Raw genomic sequence first — 26,879 nt, forward strand, 5'->3', positions numbered from 1 at the left:
TAGAGAGAATCTTTCCTGGTCACTAAATTTAGCAGTAATCTTCCCACCACGCCAGCTTGAACTGCTTAGTGTCTCATATTTTTATGATCTGGAGAGAGATGCAATAATTATCCATTGCTTTAGGTGCCTTACAGCACGAAATAAAAATCATTATACCTATCAAGATAATTAAAATAAATAATAGCTCAAATATGTTGCTATATAACATTTTTAAATGAGTGGATTTTTTTTATTAGGACAGGTAGGCATCCAGCTTACATTAACATCATCATACATTTAATAGTTTCATTTAGCATCTGGTGCCCTTGCTGACAGCCCTACAGGGAAAGAGATTAAAGATGGGCCACATCTGCAGTTAGTGGTAGCCAATCAAAGCAGTCATGCTCTAAAAACCAAAGATCTTCAGGCCACATTTCGTGATGCTGGGATGCTAGCCATTTGTTATAGATCCAGATCCCTCCACACTTCCAAATTCATTGAAGAAATAATACTAAACTAAAAGTGCTAAAACAAACCCAGAGCAATGAAGTGCAATCTATTCTGACAGTGCCTGTCACTCTATTTTCCAACTCCCATAACTTTAGATCCTGACAGTAGCAGTCTATGTATAAAACAAGAAAGGAAAAAAAAAAGGTTCAGAAATTTTAATCATGGGGCTGGTGTTGTGGCATAATGAGCAAAGGTGCTTCCTGCAACTCTGGCATCCCATATGGGAACTGGTTCAAGTCTTGGCTGCTCCAGTTCTGATCCAGCTCCCTGGAAAAGACAGCAGAAGATGGCCCAAGTGCTTGGGGCCCCTGCCACTCACATGGCGGACCCAGATGAAGCTCCTGGCTCCAGCCTGGCCCAGCCCTGGCCATTGTAGCTATCTGGGAAGTGAACCAGCAGATGGAAAGCAATCTCTCTCTCTCTCTCTCTCTCTCTCTCTCTCTCTTCCCCTCTCTCACTCACTCATTCTTTGTAACTCTGATTTTTGGGTGATGAATAAATCTTAAAGAAATTATCACCTGAAACATTTCCCATTCAAGCCTACTGCTGTTATCTTTTAGAACAAGAGTGATCTGGAAAATGAATGACTTTATTTGTTATCCGACTTAAAAAGAAATTATATCTGAATAATTCCTACGTATATAGATCACATAAAATTTTGTGCAAAAAACCCAGGCTGGGGCAACAAATTCATAAAACGGGTAAAAAAAACAAAAAAACAAAAAAAACAAAAAAACAAAAAAATGTTTCTTGCCAGCAGGTGGCGCTGCAATCCACCATTGTTAGCCAATTAGAGATTTAAGAACTAATTGGAAATTTAAGAAGTACCTGTATTATTTTTAATTTTTATAACTTCCTATTTGAACTTTTCCCTATCCTTTTAAGAGTACATAATGTCATGCAGTGCCCAATTTTTTTAATCAGAAAAGAACTGAAAGGAATTGTTAAACCTGTAGGACTGATCGATTAGATCTGCTAGCAACTGTCAAAATTTTATAAGAAACATGTTATCAACCCTGTGGGCTACTAAATAAAGCCATTTAAACTGTGTAAAAATATATTTTACAGCTTATCAACAGAATTGTATTTGGATATGTGAAGTAGCAATTTGGAATAAAGATAGGTTGAATTAGACTCTAACACAGGAGCTTTGAACACAAGAGACCCATTGACTCCTAAGTATTTTTCTTAGGAATTTTTATAAATTGAAGTAATTTTACATGCATAGCATGACACAACTAGCACAAATTTAAGCAATCTGAGAAGTCATTTATTCCAAGGACAGCAATGTTCTGGCTGGCATATGAGGCTTTGTACAGTTTACGTGCCCAAGGCAGAAGTCACTAATTGCAGTAGTTTACTGTACTGAACCAATTCAAGCCTCTTATCCTTCATGGTCCAACTCTCACTTCAGGTGAAACTCACTTCCATCTCTGGGGCCAAGAAGAAAAAGCCCAGAGAAGTTACATGTTGTACCCACCATCCATTAGATACTTAGAAAATTGAAACTACAACAACAGTAACAATTTAAATTTAAATTAATAATCTTTACCAATACTAGGAACCCCTACAAATCTTTCATTTTACAGATTTAGCAACTAGAGTACTAAGAGAAAAACAAAAACATGCCTAACAGTACGAGATCAGTCAGTAGCAGACATGATTTAAAGCCTTACCTTCTGTTTCCATAGTATGTTTTAGATTTCCATTCAGAATGAGGAATTTTTCTATTTGTTCATCCACTCATTCATCCGCATTTTCCTAAAACCTTTATGATTTTCATATGCATTTCAGGAATCATGTCAGCCATCAAGTATCGTTGATGGACAAGACGCACGTGGCCGTTTCCATCAAGTTGCAAATCATGCAGATAGTGTGTGATGGTTAAGAAGGTCAGTGCTGCAAGGAAAGAACTAACAGCAAAACTAATAAGAGAGTGTATTCAGCTTGGTTAGTCAAGGAACACATCTAAGTCACAGAAGAAGAGAACCAGAAAATGAGAAAGAACCATCCGCAGCAAGAGGGTAAGGTGTGTGCATTGAGCAGTGACCTGGAAATGGAATAGCACATCCCAGGAAGAGAAAACCTATGTGAGGTACTATGTGTTCACCATAGAGAAAGAATTCATTCCTGCCAAGAATTGTAACAATTTGTGCCATTCTCAGTGCATCATGCCAAGGGTATCATGAAGTTTACATGCCTTATTATTATGTTGACCTTGATCACTGCACGACATCATTATGAGTTGGGTCACACCATTGTAAGTTCACTATGTTCCCCACTATAGTTGATAAGCATCAGGAGAGATACTTTTTTCAAAAAGATTTATTTTATTTCTTTGAAAGACAGGGTTACAGAGAAAGGTAGAGACAGAGAGAGAGAAAGAAAGAGAGAGAGGTCTCCCATCCGCTGGTTCCCTCCCCAGATGACCGCAATGGCTGGAACTGCGCCAATCCAAAGCTAGGAGCTTCTTCTGGGTCTCCCATGCAGATGCAGGGGCCCAAGGACTTGGGCCATCTTCTACTGCTATCCCAGGCCATAGCAGAGAGCTGGATCGGAAGAGGAGCAGCCAGGACATGAACCGTCGTCCATGTGGGATGCTGGTGCTTCAGGCCAGGGCTTTAACCCACTACGCCATGGCGCCAGTCCAAAGGAGAGATACTTTGAAACTACACAAATCTTATTTCTCTTGAAACTTTTATCTACCAATTTTAGCACACACTGGATCTTACCTGCAATGTATATTACTATGGTATTATCTCAGTGATTATTTCCCTTTTTCTTCTACATTTGTTAAGATTCTCTTATGAAGGAGAGCTGTCTCATTTACCTAGTGAAACATTAACTTATATTAGTCAGGGATCATGGAACATCATTTTATTCTATGGGGTTAAATTCATTTTTACCACTAATTTTTGTTTTTATTTGTTTGCTCACCTCCAGGTTTGTCTCTCATTTTCTTGACAAGTTCCTATCTTTTTATGGATTTCCGGCACCATAAAGGATTCCGGGCTCATGTGAAATCTTCCTGTCCCACCCCGAAGTCAATTCCTTCTCCTACAAGTTCTGGTTCCTTTTACTGGAGAAGCAAAGTGATTCTCAACTTCAAAGTGCATGTTAGATTCACCTGTGGGCTTTTGAAGACACTTATGGTCTATTGAACCTATTTTCTGAAGAAGCACCCCAGATGCCTAGATTTTTTAAAAGCTGTGCAGGTGAGCATAGGCATTTTTGTGGTAGCGACCCCATTATAGAAGAAGTTCTTTCACTACTTTTATGACTTGATAAAAACAAAGGTGGGACTACGGACAGACTCACTTTTCTATTACCAGCAGTGGCTTGCAACAGCAAAGCCAATGTGTCTTCTCTCTCAGGTCCTCACTCTCTTGCCCTGATCAACAAAGAGCTTCCTCTTACTACAGACAAAGCACGGGTAGAGAAGGCCCTTCATAGTGGCAGACAAAAGCCAAGAACCTGGGAGAGAAGAATAGTTACTACTTTACGAAAAAAAGAATTGAGAAAAGGATTGAGGTTAATTTGTGGGAGAGAGAGAGAGACAGAGAGGGAGAACCTAAGTACCATATGAAAGAAACCAAGAAAAAGGAAAAGGTGCTCTATAAATGTGAGTAAAGAGTGGGGGTCAGGTTTGATCATTTAGATTACTTCACAATTTCTCAAGCATAAATGCGACTCAGTGCAATTTCCCGGGGAGAATGTTCCCTTTTCCCATCTCTAAAATGGCTGTGCCCCATCTTCTCTCTCCTAAAATAGCCTACCTCCTCCCATCCCCTATCAGATTTTTGTAGTGTTTCATTAAGAAATTAACTCAACAGGAGATCTCTGCTCTTCCCAGCACCTTCCTTGCAGTCTACCCAACACTATATTCATACTTTCCTCTCACTCTATTACTATAAAGTTTCTCTGTTCCTATTAAATCCAATTGCCACTCTCTCCCATCCCTAACTGTTATCAAGACTCTTAACTCATAACTCTCTGATTCTGTTTCAACATTCTCCACCTTCCTTATCTGTTCAGCCAAATTAATCATCCAGTAAGATCATACCATCATTCTTTCTGCAAGGATGTGCTGAGGATATATCATGTATTAAATACTGAGAGTTCATATTTTTAAAAACAAGATACTAGCTCAAATATAATGAGACATATCTGTAAATAAACAATTAACATGTCATGCAATATGTGATAAATATATATCTATATATAGTAAAAATATATATATCTATATATATATAGTATATAGAGTAACAAGAATTGTGTCCTCAACTAATTCAAAATATATCATTTTCTTGGACTGAGACAAAATAATTTCCTAACTGATCTTTCTCTAAGAGTCACCCCAACTCTACAGTTCTTATGGTATGCAGGAACCAGTGATACCCAAAAATAAATGTAACCAGGCAGTTACTATCACTGCTCTTGAGTACAGTATATGACAAAACTCTTAACATGTCCAACAGGATCCCTAGTGGGTTGGCACCTGCCCATGTATCCAGCCTCTTACCACTCTCCTGACATATACTATGCCCAAAGGAAACCCTTTTAATTCTTCAGATACATTTTTCTCTTATCTTAGAGAGTCTTAGAACATTAAACTATTATTCTCTTGACAGGATACATCTCCCGGATTCCTTTTGTCCAGCTAACTCCTAGCCCATGAGAAGCTATCCCCACTAATCACACCGAGTTCCTCTGGATTCCTATACTCTATCTTATACTTATCACATTTTATTACAACTTCATATTAATTACCAAACTGTATTTCTAAGTAGATGAAGTTTTAGGAAGGCATAGACTGTCTTGTTCACCATTGTTTACATATGGTTGTTAGCAAATATTTGCTGATTAAATGTATGGGCAGAGTTGTTCAATGCTTGCTGATAAGAGAGTGGGTAAGAATTTTCTAGGAATGTTGTTGATAAAGGAGGAAGGTTTTCGTAGCAAATGGACTGGCAAGTGCCAACACTGCAACCTGAAACAGCAGCAGGTGTTTCTGGAACTTCACAGAGCTCCTTACTGATCGAGAAGAGGGTATTGGGGCAGAGAAGTGAGGCCTCAGGCTGGGAAGAAGGGGGCAAGAATTGGAGTGGTCTCTGTGATGTGTTGTGATTCTCAAGTAACAGTGGATCTTAAAGGAAGTTGTTGACCAGTTTAAACTCCTTTTAATATCACTCATGGACTAAAGGTAGCAAACACACCTGGGTTACAATATGCCTCCCCTTATCCAAATTTGGGGTGGAACAGAAAAACAAGAAAACATGTGGATCCTAGGGCCAGAAAATAGGATGGGAGTCAGAGTGGGCTGACTGTGGAAGGCATGCTGTCTATACACTTGTCCCTTCCACACTGTCCTGGTCTGATTATTGGGCACTGAAGCAGCATTTGAGCACAGCACCTGGGAGAGGTAGCAGGCTCAGACATCCAATAACAAGGAGGAGGAACCCACAGCATAAAGTGCAGGCATCTGAGTATGCATTATCCTCACTGCTTTACAAATCCACAGGCAATTACACCATGAATGGCAGTCCCTAGATAGCAGCAAGAAAAAGTCCTGATAGTTTCCCGTTGAATAAGGAGTGATGGGGGTAGGGGTGGGGGGCAGGGAAAAGCGATCATTTAAACTCAAATTATAACCAGAGAAAGGCTTATTCATAAATAGCCTTCATTCCCAACCTCGCAAGTATCCTTATGGATCAGAAACCAGGGTCCAGGCTTTTGCTGTTCCTTTGTGTCATTATATAAGTCTGTAAATAGCTCATCTGAAGTTACCATCATTAGCAAAGAATAGATGATAGGCTTAGCCAGCTTAACTTTAATGATTAGAGCAAAAGTAGTAGGACCATGGTCCAGAGAGAGAAAAAGACATAAAAGTAAGCATTTGCTTTCAGTAAGATGACAAAGATATGGGCACAATAAAGCAGAAACATAAAATAAGAAAACAACCATTTGGTGAGAGTAGACTTGAAAAATATACTCATTGAAATAAAAACTCAATGAATGTGTTCTTTTAAATATTTGATAGACCTAAATAATGATTTCATAAGCTAGAATATTAGGGCAAGAAATCCTTCAAATAGGAGTAAGCAAGAAGTAAGGGGAAGAATAAAAATATATCAGGATTAAAATAAAAGTATCAAGAGAGAGAACAATGAGATTATTTGAAGAAATAATGAGAATGAGTTTCCCTAGCATTAAAGACAAATAAAAGACCCCAAAATGGAAATAAGGTACAGTTATAAATATCTCCTAGAAAACACAGCTTGAGGCAAAGCTCACAAGCCACAGAATTTTTGGAAACTGCAATTGTGGGGTGGGAGGAGTGGGTGAAAAAGGTAAGTGAGGGAAGGCAAAAGGGAGAGCAGGTACTAGTGGTATGTTTTCAAATTCACTGCAGTTACATGCATGAATGCACAGATAGAAAATCAAAGCCAGGATTTCCATTATGTTAGAATACAGATAGGCAGGTATATTGGTCAGATTTTCATTACTTTAATTAAAATAACCAGATTTCTAGGAAAATGGTTTATTTTGGCTTACAATTTGGGTGACTTACATTTCAAGATGGGTCCCCAATTGGTTTAGGCAACTGCTAAGGCCAGAGTTTGGTGAAGGGAGAATCACAAGGGAAATTAGGAAGCAGAGAGGGTAAGCTCGGCTGAACTCAGCTTAAATAAGCAGCCCTCCAGCAAGAACCACCTTCCAAAACAAGCCCCCAGTGACCTAAAGACTGTACACCGGGCCCACCTCCTAGATGCCATACTTAGATAAATCTTCCACCCTTAATCCATTAACCATGAACATTAATCCAATAGTATAAGATTTTAGGACCAACATTCCAATACATGGACATTTGGGGCACATCCAAAGCATAATATTCTGCCTCTAGGCCCTAAAGGTTTATGACTATTTCACAATCCAAAATGCATCGAATATCTCTCTCAAAGTCCCCAAATCTTAGCTCAGTCCAACATTAATTTGAAAGTCCGAAGTCCAAACTCTTCCAGCTGTAAACCCCTATACACTCAGACCAGTTAGGGATTTCTGAGATACAATGGTGAGACAGATATTGGCCAAAATGAAACTAAACTGCAGCAGGGTAAACACGAAATCTTAAAGCTTCATGCTAGAACTACTGGGCACACCGTGGTGAGGGCCGAGTTCTCCACAGCTTGAGCAGCACCCTTACGAATCTGTGGCCAGCAGGTTGGAATCTCACTTCTGTAGCTCTACTAGGTATTGCCTGTCGCTCCCCCTCTTCGTGGAGGAACGACACAGGACCCTGCGCTGTTCTTTCGTCTGCTCGGCCCTCCCCGGGTTTGCTGCTGGTTCTTCCCGGGTTGGCTACTATCCCTTCCACCTCCGTGGAAGGGCAGTTCCCCCTGGCCACATTCCCCACTTCCGCAGGGGAGCGGCACACCGCCGGCCGGCTCTCTCGGGGGCTGCACAGGTGTTCCCCTTAGATGTTCCCCTTAGATGTTCCTGGTGCATGCCGTCTCTCTCCTCCTTTATAGTCCTCCTCCGCCAATCCCAACTCGGCTGCCCACACGCCGAGCACGCTGCTCTCCTCCAATCAGGAGCAAGTCCTACAGTTCACTGGCTGAACTGGAGGCAGCTGCGCAGAAGCTGTTTTCTTCTCTCCCAGCGCCATATTGTGGGAGAGCAGATGCACAGAATAAGTCTTAATTCCAGTAACTTAGTCTAGTCCGGGTTGCTCCCCACAATTGCCCTGGCAGGGACTCTGCAGCAGCTCTGACCATCCCCGCCCCTCCCCACACACAGATTTCTGCTTCATGTTCTCTTAGTGGGGGTTCTCTGTAGTGACACTGCAGGACTAAAGTTTGTCCAAAACATCCTTTAAAATCTAGGTGGAGGCCTCCATGGCCCTGTTGGTCTCTGCCACATGACTACCCTCTGAGGCTGAACACTGATGTCTGCAGCTTTCCCAGGCTTGCTGGCCAAATCGCTTGCAGCTTTTCTCAGGGGGTGAGTCCTCTTGCCGCAGTTCTGATTTTCTGAGCTCGCTCTGCAGCTCCACTCTCAAAATTTCACTATGCCTGACTCCACATAGAGGCTCCAATCCTGCAGCTCTACTCTGCCTCATTCTCTGTTTCCCTTTGAAACCTTGGTAGAAGCTTCCAAAACCCTGGATCTTGCATTCAGCAGACCTGTAAACCCGGCACCCAGCATTCCATGAATGATGCCGAGGTCCACCCCAGCAGGAGTCATGCCTGGACCTGTTTGAGACTCAGAGCTCTTCACAGGCAAGTCAGAACACAGAGCAGGTCCTTAGCTAGCAGGATGCCCAGGGCTCTTATCTGAAAGAAGTCTGCCCTGGAGGATGTTCGAAAAAACTTGCACCTCTGGGCCTCGGTTGGGTCCCTAATGGGAGGTTCTGCCTTCAAGATCTCTAAATGCCTGCAGGGTCTTTTTCTCAGTGTCTTGTCCAATAACATGTGGATTTACATGTGGATTTACATTTACATGTGGGTTTACTTAGGCTAATCTCATTAGCAAGGGATTTCTCCACCTCACTTTCCTACCACAAACAGCTCTTTCTTCTCCCTTTTCTGGGCAGGCTGCAAATTTTCCAAATCTTTCTGGTCTTTTTTGCTCCTGATTCTTGATGGAAATCTTACTAACAGCAGCCAATGCTATAGCCATGCTATAGCCTCAATGCTTTTCTATCCTGAAATCCTGTCTGGAAATCTCCTCCAAACAAACTAGTCCACTACAAAGTCTCAGGACACGGACACAATAAAGCCAGGTTCTCTGCACCACTACGAGGATGGCCTTAGTCCAGTTCCCAAACGAACACTCATTTCCATCATTGGCGTGGTCTTTACTGTCCACATTTCCACAAACTTCTTGTCCTCTGTGATACCATAATTGCTCACGTACCTTGCATACAATATTTCAAGCTCTCTCTGTCCTGCTTGCTCCAAACTCTTCCCATAAACCAATCTGAAAGATTTCTCTACATCATCAGGTTTGATTCATTGTAAGGACCCCAGAAAGTGTTTCAGGGTATAGGAAAAAAGAATTTATCTGCCAACTGCTTCTTCCCTGTCGTTGTTCAAAGTTTGCTTCACCTTGTCTTTAAATATCTGAATTTCTGGTTATCTCTCATTCAGCTACATCACATTTCCTACAATTCTGAACTTGGAAGTGGCGAAGAAAAGCCTAGGTAAGAGTATGAAAATAGTACAAGAAGTATTGGAAAGTACAGTAGTATTGGAGTGATGACCAATGGAAAATTAAATGTATCCACAACTTAGGCATCAAACTAACTAAAGGGGAGCATAGGAGGTAGTGACCTGAGCTAAGTAAAAACTTGTTCAGGCTATTTTTTAAAAGATTTATTTAGAGATCTCCAAGATGGCAGAATAAGGAGGGAGCACACTGATAGTCTGGGAAAAGATAGTTTAATAAAAGTGGAGATATTGTAGTCTCAGGGAAGAGTTAGGGAGAAAACTGCAGAGGAAACTATTCCGGAACTAGTGGGACACAGTGGACCTACATGGAGGGCACGGGCGCCCACGGCTCAAGACCCCAGCCACTGAGTCTACACACCAGCACTGGAAAGGGAGGTGAGGTGAAACAGCAGTAGTCGAAACACTGCCGGGAAAGCAGCAGGAAGAGCCTAGAGGAAAGGAGGCTTGAAGCCCTGGGGGGAAAAGTTCACCAGCCTAACTAGAGGAGAGAAAAATAATAATAAAAGGGACAGGTATGGACATGATTCTCTCTCTCCACTCACCTTACAAAGGCAGGGGGAAAAAAAATACAGCAGGTGCCATTTTGGGCATACGTAATAGCTGTGCCAGCTCAGGACTGTGCCCGCCCTCAGCCAAGCAGAAAAACATGACTCTGGTGGGGAGAAATAACAGGAGATTAAGACCTAGTGAATGTGTGGAGCTCATGAACTGGGACTGTAGGAAAAAAAAAAATTGAGGATGTGTGGGAGAACTCACGTTGTGCCTGGGATGTGAGTACTCTGGGTGGAAGATGCCACAAACTTGGTAACCTTGGCAACCTGGTGGGAGACATTGCAGGGGAATCTAAGCTTACACTGAGGACTGCACAGATCCTTTGTGTGGTCCTTGGGACAGAGCAGACGAATATTATACACATTGGGGCTAGTGCTCAGGCACTGATTGCCATCAAGAAGAGCTCAGCTGAGCAGTTACTTCCCTTCTGAATAAAGAGAGAGAGAGAGAGAGATTTACCACACCAAACCTGGGTGTGTCACATTTGGCACACCCTTAACCTTAAAGACCTAAACAGAGCTCTGCAGCCATACCCACTACAAGCCTCTAGAGATTCACCAAAAGCAGACAGTCCACTTAATCTAGAGTCATAGTATAATGAGAGAAGCCACCACAGCAAGGGAAAAAAAAAAGAAAAAAGAAGAAACCAAAGAATATCTCCACAATGCCAAACAACAAATGCAGAAACCAAGGAAACAAGAACAAGGAAGACATTATGTACCCCCAAATGAACATGACACTCCAATACAAGATTATGAAGAAGATGAGTTAGAAGAAATGCAAGATACATATTTCAAAAAATGTATGCTAAGAACATTTAGAAGTTATCAAAAACAAATTCATGAATTATAGAAAACCATACTGGACAAGACAGAAAATCTCTCTTGTGAAAATGAAATCTTAAGGAGGAATCCAAATGAAATGAGGAATTTAGTAGAACATGAAACTGTGATATTTAAGAGAAATCAAAATGAAATGAAGAATTCAATAGATCAAATGACAAATACATTAGAGAGCCTTAAAAACAGAATCAGTGAGATAGAAGAGAGAATATCAGACTTAGAAAGCAGAACACAGGAAAGTATACTGTCAAAAAAGAAGAGGAAATTAGAAATCTAAAAAATATTGTTGGGAATCTACAGGATACTATTAAAAAACCCAACATTTGGGTTCTAGGAGTTCCTGAAGGCATGGAGAGAGAGAAAGGATTAGAAGGCCTTTTTTGTGAGATACTTGCAGAAAACTTCTCAGGTTTGGAGAAGGACAGAGACATCCAAGTACAGGAAGCACATAGAACCCCTAATAAACATGACCAAAAGAGATCCTCACCACAACACATTGTAATCAAACTCTCCACAGTGAAACATAAAGAAAAGATTCTAAAATGTGCAAGAGAGAAACATCAGATTACTCTAAGAGGATCTCCAATTAGACTCATAGCAGACTTCTCATCAGAAACCCTTCAGTCTAGGAGGGAAAGGAGAGATATAGCCCAGGTACTAAGAGAAAAAAGCTGGCAGCCCAGACTATTATATCCTGCAAAGCTCTCATTTGTGAATGAAGGTGAAATAAAGACCTTTCATAGCAAACAAAAATTGAAAGAATTTGTCGCCACTCATCCAGCCCTGCAAAAGATGCTTAAAGATGTGTTACACACAGAAACACAGAAACACAGCCATCAATATGAAAGAAGGTAAAGGAAGAAAACCTCCCACTAAAAGATCACAGGAAGTTCCAAGCATATATTAGAAACATCTTTGGGAAAATGGAAGGGCAAAGTTACTACTTACCAATAGTCACATTGAGTGTTAATGGTCTCAACTTTCCAGTTAAAAGACACAGACTGGCTGAATGGATTAAAAACAAAAACCAATCTATTTGGTGCTTATAAGAAACACATCTTTCCAACAAAGACGCATCAGACTGAAAGTGAAAGGTTGGAAAAAGATATTCCATGCCAACAGAAACCAAAAAAGAGCTGGCATACCCATATTAATATCAGACAAAATAAACTTTACCACAAAAACTGTCAAGAGAGACAAAGAGGGGCACTATATAATGATTAAGGGATCAATTCAACAGGAAGATATAACTATAATAAATGTATATGCACCTACTTAAGGGGACCAGGTTATTTAAAAGATATGTTAAGGGACTTAAAGGGAGACTTAGACTCCAATACAATAGTATTGGGGGTTGGCTGGTGCCGCGGGTTCTAGTCCCAGTCAGGGCGCCGGATTCTGTCCAGGTTGCCCCCCCCCTTCCAGGCCAGCTCTCTGCTATGGCCCGGGAGTGCAGTGGAGGATGGCCCAAGTGCTTGGACCCTGCACCCCATGGGAGACCAGGAGAAGCACCTGGCTCCTGGCTTTGGATCAGCACACTGCACTGGCCATAGCGCACCGGCCACAGCGGCCATTGGAGGGTGAACCAACGGCAAAGGAAGACCTTCCTCTCTGTCTCTCTCTCTCACTGTACACTCTGCCTGTCCAAAAAAAAAATAGTATTGGGGGACTTCAATACTCCACTCTCAGAAATAGACAGATCAACAGGACAGAAGATCAACAAGGAAACAGCAGATTTAATCGACACTATTGCCCAAATGGATCTAACATATCTATAGAACTTTTCATCCTACACTTAAAGAATTTACATTTCTCCCAGCAGTACATGGAACCTACTCTAGGATTGATCATATACTAGGCCATGAAGAAAGTCTCAGCAAATTCAAAAGAATTGGAATCATACTATGCAGCTTCTCAGACCACAGTGGAATGAAGCTGGAAATTAGCAACTCAGGAATCACTGGAGCATATGAAAACACATGGAGACTGAACAACATGCTGCTGAATGAACAATGGGTCATGGACAAAATCAAAAGAGAAACCAAAAACTTTTAGAAGTAAATGAAGATAACAACACAACATATCAAAACTTATGGGATACAGCAAAAGCAGTGTTAACAGGAAAGTTTATAGCAATAGGTGCCTACATCAAGAAATTGCAAAGGCACCAAATAAATGAGTTTTCAGTGCATCTCAAGGATCTAGAAAAACTGCAGCAAATCAGACCCGAAACTAGTAGTGTTGCTCCCCCACTCACGGAGGAATCACACCGGACCGGACGCTGTTTTCTTTCCCCGGTCCTTCCCGGATTTGCTGCCGCTTCCCCACCTCCGCAGAGGAGCGGCACCAACGAGCTCTCCGACTGACTCTCTCAGGGGGCCGTGCATGTTGTCTCTCTCTCCCTTTTATATTCCTCTGCCACCAATCCGTGCTCTGCTGCCCGCGTGCTGAGCACGCTGCTTTCTTCCAATCAGAGGTTGGATGAGGAATCAGCTAATTAACGAAGCAGCTGTGTAAGATTTGTTTACTCCCTCTCAGTGCCATATGGTGGGAGATCAGACACATAGAGTTAGTTTCAGTCCACAGTCTCAGTACTTATTTGTCTCCTGGGCACCCCGTCATGTTGCGGGAGATGGATCCTGCTCCCCACAAGTAGGAGGAGAGAAATAATTAAAATTAGAAAGAAATCAACAGATCAGCCATACAAAGAGCTGGTTTTTTGAAAAATAAACAAAATTGACATACCATTGGCCCAACTAACTAAAAAAAGAAAAGACCCAAATCAATAAAATCAGAGATGAAAAGGGGAATGAGCAACAGACAACAGATATAAATGGAATCATCAGAAATTACTACAAAGAGCTGTATGCCAGCAAACAGGGAAATCTATCAGAAATGGATAGATTCCTGGACACACGCAACCCACCTAAATTGAACCATGAAGACATAGAAAACTTAAATAGACCCATAACTGAGACAGAAATTGAATCAGTAATAAAGGCCCTCCCAACAAAGAAAAGCCCAGGACCAGATGGATTCACTGCTGAATTCTACCAGACATTTAAAGAAGAACTAACTCCAATTCTTCTCAAACTATTCAGAATAATCGAAAAAGAGGGAATCCTCCCAAATTCTATGAAGCCAGCATCACCTTAATACCTAAGCCGGAAAAAGATGCAGCATTGAAAGAGAATTACAGACCAATATCCCCGATGAACATAGACACAAAAATCTTCAATAAAATTCTGGCCAATAGAATGCAACAACACATCAGAAAGATCATCCACCCAGACCAAGTGGGATTTATCCCTGTTATGCAGGGATGGTTCAGTGTTCACAAAACAATCAATGTGATACACCACATTAACAGACTGCAGAAGAAAAACCATATGATTATCTCAATAGATGCAGAGAAAGCATTCGATTAAATACAACACCCTTTCATGATGAAAACTTTGAGCAAATTGCGTATAGCAGGAACATTCCTCAATACAATCAAAGCAATTTATGAAAAACCCACGGCCAGCATCCTATTGAATGGGGAAAAGTTGGAAGCATTTCCACTGAGATCTGGTACCAGACAGGGATGCCCACTCTCACCACTGCTATTCAATATAGTTCTGGAAGTTCTAGCCAGAGCTATTAGGCAAGAAAAAGAAATTAAAGGGATACAAATTGGGAAGGAAGAAGTCAAACTATCCCTCTTTGCAGATGATATGATTCTTTATTAGGGGACCCAAAGAACTCTACCAAGAGACTATTGGAACTCATAGAAGAAAAAAAATGACCTAAATGAAAGATCTCTGGGAGTGAGATCCCAGCGGAAAGAACAGGCCATCAAAGAAAGAGGTACCTTTCTCTGAAGGGAGGAGAGAACTTCCACTTTGACTATGATCTTGTGTAAATAAGATCAGAGTTGGCGAACTCAAAAGGCTTCCATAGCCTTGGCAACCCATGACAAGAGCCTAGGGTGATTACTGACACCATAAACAAGAGTGTCAATTATTAAATCAACAACAGGACAAGATGGCGGAATAGTGAGGGCGCGCACCGATAGTCCGGGAAAATTTAGTTTAATAAAAGGGGAGTTACGGTAGCCGCAGAAAAAAGAACCAGGAAAAAATTGCACGGGAATCGTGAATCGGAGGACCTACTGGGAGAACAAGGTCGCCCACCGCGCGGAAGCCAAGTCGCGGGACCGAGCCGCAGAAGCCCCAGTGCTCCAAGGGGAGTGCATGCCACACAGACAACAGCGGGGAGACTTGGGACGCTCAGGGCTCCGAGTCCACACATCGGCGCTGGAAGGGGAGGTGAGCTCAATAACCCGAGACATTGGTGGGGAAACGGGGGTCAGAATCTAGAGGGGGGCCAGAAAGTGCAGCAAACTCACTACCGGAAAGAAGGAAAAAAAAGCTTCGGGGTTTCTCTTCCCCCTAACCTTGCAAAGGTTACAAGGCTGTGAGGCTAGAAGAATTCCCAAGAGACAAAGAGCAGGCCTGCTCTCTGGATTTACATATCAATGGGGGAGAGCTAAGGAACTGAGTCACTACAATTCAGTAGCCTAGGCAACCCAGTGGGAGTCCAGAGGAGCCAAAGACTGGAAGCTAAATACCATCAATTCTGCACAGCCCTGCCCTGCGGTGTTACTTACCCCCTGAATAAATAAAATAAATAAATAAATAAAAAGAGAGAGATTTACCACGCATAACCTGAGGGTGTCACCTTTGCACACCCTTAACCTGGAAGAACCAGGCAGAGCTCTCAGGCCGCACCCATCTCAAGCTTCCAAGGCTCCTCCAACAGCAGGCAGTCCACTTAACACGGACACAGTATAAAAAAAAAAAAAAAAAAAAAAAAAAAAAGAAAAAAAAAACGCACAGTGACGCAAGAAGAATTAACTATGCCGAGTAACAAACACAGAAATAGAGGGAGCAAGATCAACGATGACACTATGATGCCTCCAAATAAGCAAAACACCCCAAGCCAAGAGTATGAAGATGATGAGATAGAAGAAATGCAAGATACGGATTTCAAAAAATTTATGATAAGAACATTTAGAAGTTTTCAAAAGCAAATCCTTGAACTACAGAAATCCTTAATGGACAAGATTGAAAATCTCTCTTGTGAAAACGAAATTTTAAGGAAGAGTCAAAATGAAACTCAGAAACTAGTAGAACAGGAAAGTGTTATAGTGAAGAGAAATCAAAATGAAATGAAGAGCTCAATAGATCAAATGACAAACACATTAGAAAGCCTTAAAAACAGAATGGGTGAAGCAGAAGAGAGAATATCGGACTTAGAAGATAGAGCACAGGAAAACATACAGTCAAACCAAAGAAAAGAAGAGGAAATTAGAAACCTAAAAAATATTGTTGGGAATCTACAGGATACTATTAAAAAAACCAACATTCGAGTTCTAGGAGTTCCTGAAGGCATGGAGAGAGAGAAAGGATTGGAAGGCCTTTTTAGTGAGATACTAGCAGAGAACTTTCCAGGTTTGGAGAAGGACAGAGATATCCTAGTACAGGAAGCTCATAGAACCCCCAATAAACATGACCAAAAGAGATCCTCACCACGACACGTGGTAATTAAACTTACCACAGTGAAACATAAAGAAAAGATCCTAAAATGTGCAAGAGAGAAGCGTCAGATTACTCTCAGAGGATCTCCAATCAGACTCACAGCTGACTTCTCATCAGAAACCCTACAAGCTAGGAGGGAATGGCGAGACATAGCACAGGTGCTAAGAGAGAAAAATTGCCAGCCCAGAATATTATATCCTGCCAAGCTCTCATTTGTGAAAGAAGGTGAAATAAAGACCTTTCATAGCAAACAGAAATTGAAAGACTTTGTGACCACTCGTCCGGCCCTGCAAAAGATACTTAAAGATGTGCTACACTCAGAAACACAGAAACACGGCCATCAATATGAAAGAAGGGAAAGGAAGAACACCTACCAGTAAAAGAGCATGGGAAGCTCAAAGCATATACTAGAAAATATTTCCGGGAAAATGGCAGGGCAAAGTCACTACGTATCAATAGTCACATTAAACGTGAATGGCCTGAATTCTTCAGTTAAAAGACACCGTTTAGCTGACTGGCTCACAGAACACAACCCAACTATTTGTTGCCTACAAGAAACACATCTCTCTAACAAAGAGGCATGCAGACTGAAAGTGAAAGGTTGGAAAAAGATATTCCATGCCAACAGAAACCAAAAAAAAGCAGGTGTAGCCATATTAATATCAGACAAAATAAACTTTAAGACAAAAACTGTTAAGAGAGACAAAGAGGGACACTATATAATGATTAAGGGTTCAATTCAACAGGAAGATGTAACTATTATAAATGTATATGCACCTAATTACAGGGCACCGGTCTATTTAAAAGATATGTTAAGGGACTTAAAGGGAGATTTAGATTCCAATACAATACTACTGGGGGACTTCAATACTCCACTCTCAGAAATAGACAGATCATCCGGACAGAAGATCAACAAGGAAACAGCAGATTTAATTGACACTATTGCCCAAATGGATCTAACAGATATGTACAGAACTTTCAACCCTACATCTACAGACTTCACATTCTTCTCAGCAGCGCATGGAACCTTCTCTAGGATTGATCACATACTAGGCCATAAAGCAAGTCTCAGCAAATTCAAAAGAATTAGAATCATACCATGCAGCTTCTCAGACCACAGCGGGATGAAGCTGGAAATTAGCAACTCAGGAAACCCCAGAAAGTATGCAAACACATGGAGACTGAACAACATGCTCCTGAATGAACACTGGGTCATTCAAGAAATCAAAAGAGAAATCAAAAACTTTCTGGAAGTAAATGAAGACAACAACACAACATATCAAAACTTATGGGATACAGCAAAAGCAGTATTGAGAGGCAAATTTATAGCAATAGGTGCCTATACCAAGAAATTGGAAAGGTACCAAATAAATGAGCTTTCAGTGCACCTCAAGGACCTAGAAAAACTGCAGCAAACCAAACCCAAATCTAGTAGGAGAAGAGAAATAATTAAAACCAGAGAAGAAATTAACAGGATTGAATCCAAAAAAAAATTACAAAAAATCAGCCAAGCGAGAAGCTGGTTTTTTGAAAAAATTAACAAAATTGACACCCCATTGGCCCAACTAACTAAAAAAAGAAGAGAAAAGACCCAAATCAATAAAATCAGAGATGAAAAAGGAAACGTAACAACAGACACCACAGAAATAAAAAGAATCATCAGAAATTACTACAAGGACCTGTATGCCAGCAAACAGGAAAACCTATCAGAAATGGATAGATTCCTGGACACATGCAATCTACCAAAATTGAACCATGAAGACATCGAAAACCTAAATAGACCCATAACTGAAACAGAAATTGAAACAGTAATAAAGGCCCTCCCAACAAAGAAAAGCCCAGGACCAGATGGATTCACTGCTGAATTCTACCAGACATTTAAAGAAGAACTAATCCCATTTCTTCTCAAACTATTCAGAACAATCAAAAAAGAGGGAATCCTCCCAAATTCTTTCTATGAAGCCAGCATCACCTTAATCCCTAAGCCAGAGAAAGATGCAGCACTGAAAGAAAATTACAGACCAATCTCCCTGATGAACATAGACGCAAAAATCCTCAATAAAATTCTGGCCAATAGAATACAACAACACATCAGGAAAATCATCCACCCAGACCAAGTGGGATTCATCCCTGGTATGCAGGGATGGTTCAACATTCGCAAATCAATCAATGTGATTCACCACATTAACAGACTGCAGAAGAAAAACCATATGATTATCTCAATTGATGCAGAGAAAGCATTTGATAAAATTCAACACCCTTTCATGATGAAAACTCTAAGCAAATTGGGTATAGAAGGAACATTCCTCAATATAATCAAAGCAATTTGTAAACAACCCACAGCCAGCATCCTATTGAATGGGGAAAAGTTGGAAGCATTTCCACTGAAATCTGGCACCAGGCAGGGATGCCCACTCTCACCACTGCTATTTAACATAGTTCTGGAAGTTTTAGCCAGAGCCATCAGACAAGAAAAAGAAATCAAAGGAATACAAATCAAGAAGGAAGAAGTCAAACTATCCCTCTTTGCAGACGATATGATTCTGTACTTAGAGGATCCAAAGAACTCTACTAAGAGACTATTGGAACTCATAGAGGAGTTTGGCAAAGTGGCAGGATATAAAATCAATGCACAAAAATCAACAGCCTTTGTATACACAAGCAATGCCATGACTGAGAAAGAGCTGCTAAGATCAATCCCATTCACAATAGCTACAAAAACAATCAAATACCTTGGAATAAACTTAACCAAGGACGTTAAAGATCTCTACGATGAAAATTACAAAACCTTAAAGAAAGAAATAGAAGAGGATACCAAAAAATGGAAAAATCTTCCATGCTCATGGATTGGAAGAATCAACATCATCAAAATGTCCATTCTCCCAAAAGCAATTTATAGATTCAATGCAATCCCAATCAAGATACCAAAGACATTCTTCACAGATCTAGAAAAAATGATGCTGAAATTCATATGGAGGCACAAGAGACCTCGAATAGCTAAAGCAATCTTGTACAACAAAAACAAAGCCGGAGGCATCACAATACCAGACTTCAGGACATACTACAGGGCAGTTGTAATCAAAACAGCATGGTACTGGTACAGAAACAGATGGATAGACCAATGGAACAGAATTGAAACACCAGAAATCAACCCAAACATCTACAGCCAACTTATATTTGATCAAGGATCTAAAACTAATTCCTGGAGCAAGGACAGTCTATTCAATAAATGGTGCTGGGAAAACTGGATTTCCACGTGCAGAAGCATGAAGCAAGACCCCTACCTTACACCTTACACAAAAATCCACTCAACGTGGATTAAAGACCTAAATCTACGTCCTGACACCATTAAGTTATTAGAGAACATTGGAGAAACCCTTCAAGATATTGGCACAGGCAAAGAATTTCTGGAAAAGACCCGGGAGGCACAGACAGTCAAAGCCAAAATCAACTATTGGGATTGCATCAAATTGAGAAGTTTCTGTACTGCAAAAGAAACAGTCAGGAGAGTGAAGAGACAACCGACAGAATGGGAAAAAATATTTGCAAACTATGCAACTGATAAAGGGTTAATAACCAGAATCTACAAAGAGATCAAGAAACTCCACAAAAACAAAACCAACAACCCACTTAAGAGATGGGCCAAGGACTTCAATAGACATTTTTCAAAAGAGGAAATCCAAATGGCCAACAGGCACATGAAAAAATGTTCAAGGTCACTAGCAATCAGGGAAATGCAAATCAAAACCACAATGAGGTTTCACCTCACCCCGGTTAGAATGGCTCACATACAGAAATCTACCAACAACAGATGCTGGCGAGGATGTGGGGAAAAAGGGACACTGACCCACTGTTGGTGGGAATGCAAACTGGTCAAGCCACTATGGAAATCAGTCTGGAGATTCCTCAGAAACCTGAATATAACCCTACCGTTCAACCCAGCCATCCCACTCCTTGGAATTTACCCAAAGGAGTTTAAATTGATAAACAAAAAAGCGGTCTGCACCCTAATGTTTATTGCAGCACAATTCACAATAGCCAAGACCTGGAACCAACCTAAATGCCCATCAACGGTAGACTGGATAAAGAAATTATGGGATATGTATTCTTTAGAGTACTATACCACAGTAAGAAACAACGAAATCCATTCATTTGCAACAAAATGGAGGAATCTGGAACACATCATGCTGAGTGAAGTAAGCCAGTCCCAAAGGGACAAATACCATATGTTCTCCCTGATCGGTGACAACTGACTGAACACCAAAAAGGAAACCTCCTGAAGTGAAATGGACACTATGAGAAATGGTGACTTGATCAGCATAGCCCTGACTGCTAATGGACAACTTAATACATTATCCCTCATAGTATTTTTTTTTGTCTATTCTACTTAATATGACTGGTTTAATTCTGTAATTATCACACAGTTATTCTTAAGTGTTGAAAATTAACTGAAATGTGATCCCTGTTAAACATAAGAGTGGGAATAAGAGAGGGAAGAGATGTATAATTTGGGGCATGCTCGGGCTGACTTGCCCCAATTGGTAGAGTTGGAAACATACCAGGGGATTCCAATTCAATCCCATCAAGGTGGCATGTGCCAATGCCATCTCACTACACCAAGTGATCAATTTCAGTTCACAATTGATCATAATGAAAGGACTAAGAGTCAAAGGGAGCACATAAACAAGTCTAGTATCTGCTAACACCAACCGATAGAATAAATAAAGGGGAGAGTGATCCAACATGGGAAGTAAGATACTCAGCAGACTCATAGAATGGCGGATGTCCTAAATAGCACTCTGGCCTCAGAATCAGCCCTAAAGGCACTCGGATCTGGCTGAAAAGCCCATGAGAGTATTTCAGGCATGGAAAGCCAAGACACTCTGGCAAAAAGATCTCTGTGAGTGAGATCCCAGTGGAAAGAGCAGGTCTTCAAAGAGGGAGGTGCCTTTCTCTGAAGGGAGGAGAGAACCTCCACTTTGACTATGACCTTGTCTAAACAAGATAAGAGTCGGAGAACTCAAGGGGCTTCCATAGCCTTGGAAACTCATAACTGGTGCATAGGGAGATTACTGATGCCATAAACAGGAGTGTCAATTGGTAAAGTCAACAACAGGAGTCACTGTGCACTTACTCCTCATGTAGGATCTCTGTCCTTAACGTGCTGTACACTGAGGCTTAATGCTATAACGAGTACTCAAACAGTATATTTCACTTTGTGTTTCTATGGGGGTGCAAACGACTGAAATCTTTACTTAATGTACACTAAACTGATCTTCTGTAAAAAAAAAAAAAAGAAAGAAAGAAATTATCAATTCCCAACTTGACTCTCACTGGGATTAAACATGACAATAGGTCTGATCTGATTTCATCATCATTTAAAAAAAATCATCTATTATTTTTCACTTTATGTTTCTGTGTGGGAGCAAACTGTTGAAATCCTTACTTAATGTATACTAAGCTGATCTTCTGTATATTAAGATAATCGAAAATGAATCTTGATGTGAATGGAAGGGGAGAGGGAGTGGGAAAGGGGAGGGTTGTGGGTGGGAGGGACGGTATGGGGGGGGAAGCCATTGTAACACATGAGTCGTACTTTGGAAATTTATATTCATTAAATAAAAGATTAAAAAAAAAAAAAACAACAGGTGTCACTGTGCACTTACTCCCCAAGTAGGATCTCTGTCCTTAATGTGTTGTATTATGTGAATTAACGGTATAACTAGTACTCAAACAGTACTTTACCCTTTGTGTGTTTGTGCGGGTGCAAACTGTTGAAATCTTTACTAGGTATGTACTAAATTGATCTTCTGTATATAAAGATAATTGAAAATGAATCTTAATGTGAATGGGATGGGAGAGGGAGCGGGAGACGGGATGGTTGCGGGTGGGAGGGATGTTATGGGGGAAAAAGCCACTGTAATCCAAAAGCTGTATTTTGGAAATTTATATTTATTAAATAAAAGTTTAAAAAAATTATTTATTTCCTTGAAAGTCAGAGTTACAAAGAAAAATGGGAAAGATACAAAGAGAGAGGTCTTCCATCCACTAGCTCACTTCTATCCACTGCAAATGGCTGGGGCTGGGCCAGTCTGAAGCCAGAAGCCAGGAGCTTCTTCCAGGTATCCTATGTGGGTAGCAGGGGCCCAAGTACTTGAGCAATCCTCCTCTGCTTTTTCCAGGCCATTAGCAGGGAGCTGGATCAGAAGCAGAGCAGCCAGGACATGAACCAGTGCCCATATGGGATGCCAGGATCACAGGCTGCATGTTTACTCTCTCTACCACAATGCCAGCCCCTCAGATTATTTTCTTATTCAGGAGATAAACAGATATCAGTAGGCTTTATATATTAATAACAAAAACTCAGCACAAGTTTGAGTGTAATTTAGGAATAACTACCAGATGGGGAAAATTTGAAAGCATAGTGCTCAAAGCATCAGAAAAATCTAATTTTATAAGAGGATGAGAAAAGCAAGAAAAACAAAGGAATTAAGGAAAATTAAATTCCTTAAATAGGATGGTAAAATTAAGTTCCAGGAGAACAGCAATTTCAATACATAAAAATTCATAAAAAGGCTAAGATTCAGACTCTCAAACTGGAAAGGAAGGGGACCAGAACTAAGATGCCTAAGAGAAACATATTTACCAAAAAATGCAGAGTCACCAAAAAATAAGGCAGAAATAAATTTATCCAATTATTTATTTTTAATCAATGTGTATTCAATGGACACTTATTTTATCCTATGGGTAAAATTCAAATTACATTTGTTGAGGGCTCAGGCATTCAACAGATGGTCCCCTTTTTTGAGATTTCTTTTCTGAGAAGATTTTAGAAATTTATTATATTAGCAAATAGCATGTTAAGAGTTATTAATTAACATTACAGAGGCCTGATGCTACAGAAGCACAATACATATCATATGGAGACCAAATGTTCAAACAAAATTGGAGTAAATACAGCAGGGCAGGAAGCGATTTTACTCATTCTCTGCCAGGCATCTGCTTTTCTCTCCCCAGAGGCAAATTTCAAACGAGTAATAACAATAATATCAATAATCTTTTTCAGTCCTCAAAGGCAAATCAAATGTTAGTCATCACCATCATGACGAACACTTGTTGATTGCAGGTGCCAGGTGTTTCCTAGGTGTTTGAACAGGTTATTAACTAATTTACTCTGCACAGGAACCCTCAGAGACAAATCCTGTGATTCTCCCCAGTTTTATAGATGAAGACAAGGTACGAAGGCATTAATGTCACAAACTTCATAAGTAAAGGAGCTGTGACTAGAATGTAAATGATTAAGCTCCAGAGCCCATTCTCTTACTGCCATTACAGACTATGGCTGCCAATGAGTTTACAAATATTGCTTTCACTCTCAGTGTCAACAGTCTGTAGTGCTCTCAAACGGTAGTTGTTTCTTCCACAGACATTGTCTGTTGTACCCGGAAGGGCTCTTCATGTCCTCATTATTACTTCCAAACAACTGACTCCCCTCTTCCTTAAATACTCCATTCTGAAGCTGAACCCACCTGCTATACTACTTTGTGGCAGTCAAACTACCGACGCTAGGGCCATCTTCCTTTACCTCAAAGGTCTGAACAGGATTGATCATTCTCTTCAATCTTCTCTCCACCATGGATTCTGGTGGTTTTGGTATCTTCATAGGAAGCCATCCAATCGCCTGGTCTCTCTGTTCGGTTCCCCCTGACTCCTTCACCATTCCAATCTCTCTCACCCACGGTCATACACATATAGATGACCAAAACTCTGTACCTTCTCAATAAACTCACTTTTAAGCAATCTCCTTCCTGGCCATCAGCTTTTATCTTTCCAACATACTGGTCTCCAGACTCCAGTTATTCTTCAACCCCATTTAGACCAGAATTATACTTACCGAACACCTGCTCTCATCTGCTTCCTGTCCTAAGTGTTCTCTCATCAATGTGAGATTACATGGTTCATCACTGTTAGTGCTTCCTTCTATTCACCCAGAAATCTCACTCCTGTCTTGTTTGTTGTATTCATTTGCTAGACCTGAACCCCAGTAAAAATAAATTCTCTTGATGACTCATTTCACATATACTGAACCAGTACCCACACTGCTGATGGTCGAAAGAGAACGTTACAGAAGAGTGTTAACCAACCAGCACACATTAAATTCAAGGCCACTAATATTGTGGGGTCCTGGTTCATTCACTTCCCCTTCCTCCTAGACTCCAGGTATTTCCTTCCCTCAGAAGTCTAACACAAACCCTTCCCTGGCTGCCTATTCTACCCAACCCAAAAGAAAGGCAAAGTTCATCTGAGAAACACTTCCACCATCACTTGTCACCTTCCGGAGGCTGCACCTCACACTGCCTTCTCTCCCATTACCTGGGAAAGCCCTGCTTAGGCTCCAGTCCACAGCTACCCACCTCACTTCTGCACTGGCATCAAGTACCTCGGCCGCCATTAAAGACAATCTGTTGGAACATTCTTTTCTCTTGCCCGATCAATCCCTTCCTAATTACTGGATAAGTCTCATGATGATGCAAATATACTTTAAGAACTCCTATAAAAAGAGATAAAAATTCCTCCTCTTTCAACTACACATCCTGTTCCACTTCCTACCCATTCCTCTGCTCCCAAGTAGCACAAGGGCTCTGGATAGAGGTGATCTTGCTCTCTCTACTTCTCTCCTCTCTTGTAGCTCCTCAATCAGTCTTTCATCCTCACCTCTCCATCGCATCTGCTCTGGGTGAACAGTGCCCTCCAGATAGACGGACATACACCGTCATTCCTTCCACTCAGCAGTATTAGACTAGACACCTCCTCCCTCTTCAGACATTTCCGTCAGTTAAAATCTGCAGCACAGCTCTCCTGTCTGATTGTTTCCTCACTGACCACACTTCTCCCTCTCCTTTGTCCTGACCACTCCCATTTGTCAATCTGGCCTTGATTCTGGCTATAAATAAGGACTTGTTAGTCAGTTTTTAAAAATATACTGATAGAGGTACTGGCATTTTGCTTAGTAGGTTAAGCCTCCACCTGCAGCATTGGCATTCCATATGGGTGTCAGTTCATGTCCCAGGTGCTCTTCTTCTGATCCAGCTCTCTATTTATGGCCCGGGACAGCAGTAGAAGATGGCTCAAGTGCTTAGTCCCCTGAACCTACATGAGACACCCCGAAGAAGATCATGGCTCCTGGCTTCAAATTGGCCCAGTTTTGGCCATGGCGGCCTTTTGGGGAGTAAACTAGTGGATGGATGACCTCACTCTGTCTCTCCCTCTGTCTTTAAATCTTCCTCTCAAATAAACAAATCTTAAATCTAGGACAGCAGCCACAGTGGTCCTTTTATGAAACAGTTAAGATCACACCACCTCACAGCTCAGCATCCTATGAATACATCATTTACCTGTGACTCCCTGCTCCCTTTCTGAACTCATTTTCTTCCACTCTCTCTTGTTATCTCCACTCAAGGGCATCAGGCATTAGCCACATACTGTTCCCGAAGCATGCCAGCTACACTCTTGCATTTGGACTTGATGTTCCACTGCTTGGGACATTATTCTCTTAAATACCTTCCCTGACTCACTCAAATGTCATCTCTTCTTCGAGATCCTCTCTAGTCATTCCATGTAAAATAGCACACCCACAGCATATACTCCCTATTATCCAGCTTTGTATAGTGTTTGTTTGCAGTCTGCCCAGATAACAAACAGGCTTCTCAAGGGCTGAATCTTAGTCCAAGCTTAGAATGGCTCCTGGCACGTTCTAGATACTCAGCAGTCACTTGCTGAAAATTTGAGTATGGCTTGAGAAGCTAAGGAATCTGGCCATGACCTATGTGATAGTACTATAAGTAATAAGATGACCGATTCCAAACTGATCCTCATTCTTTCCCAAAAACTCACTTTGAAGCCTACACCACAACATGACTTTGCGGCAGCCAAATACGTACTCTGTCACAGACTCTGTCAGAACTGAACAAAGTCTTTGCACATCCCTAATCCAAATCTGAAATGCTCCAAAATCTGCGACTTTGTGAGCAATGACATGACATCACAAGAGGAAAATTCCACATCTGTCTTCATGTGATGTGTCACCATCAAAACTCAGGTACACTAGAAATGCTGTCTGAAATTTCCTTCAGCCTACATGTATGTGTAGGGTGTATATGAAACACAAATGAATTTTATGTTTA

Source organism: Oryctolagus cuniculus, chromosome 3, assembly GCF_964237555.1.
Source record: "Oryctolagus cuniculus chromosome 3, mOryCun1.1, whole genome shotgun sequence".
Classification (NCBI taxonomy): Eukaryota; Metazoa; Chordata; class Mammalia; order Lagomorpha; family Leporidae; genus Oryctolagus; species Oryctolagus cuniculus.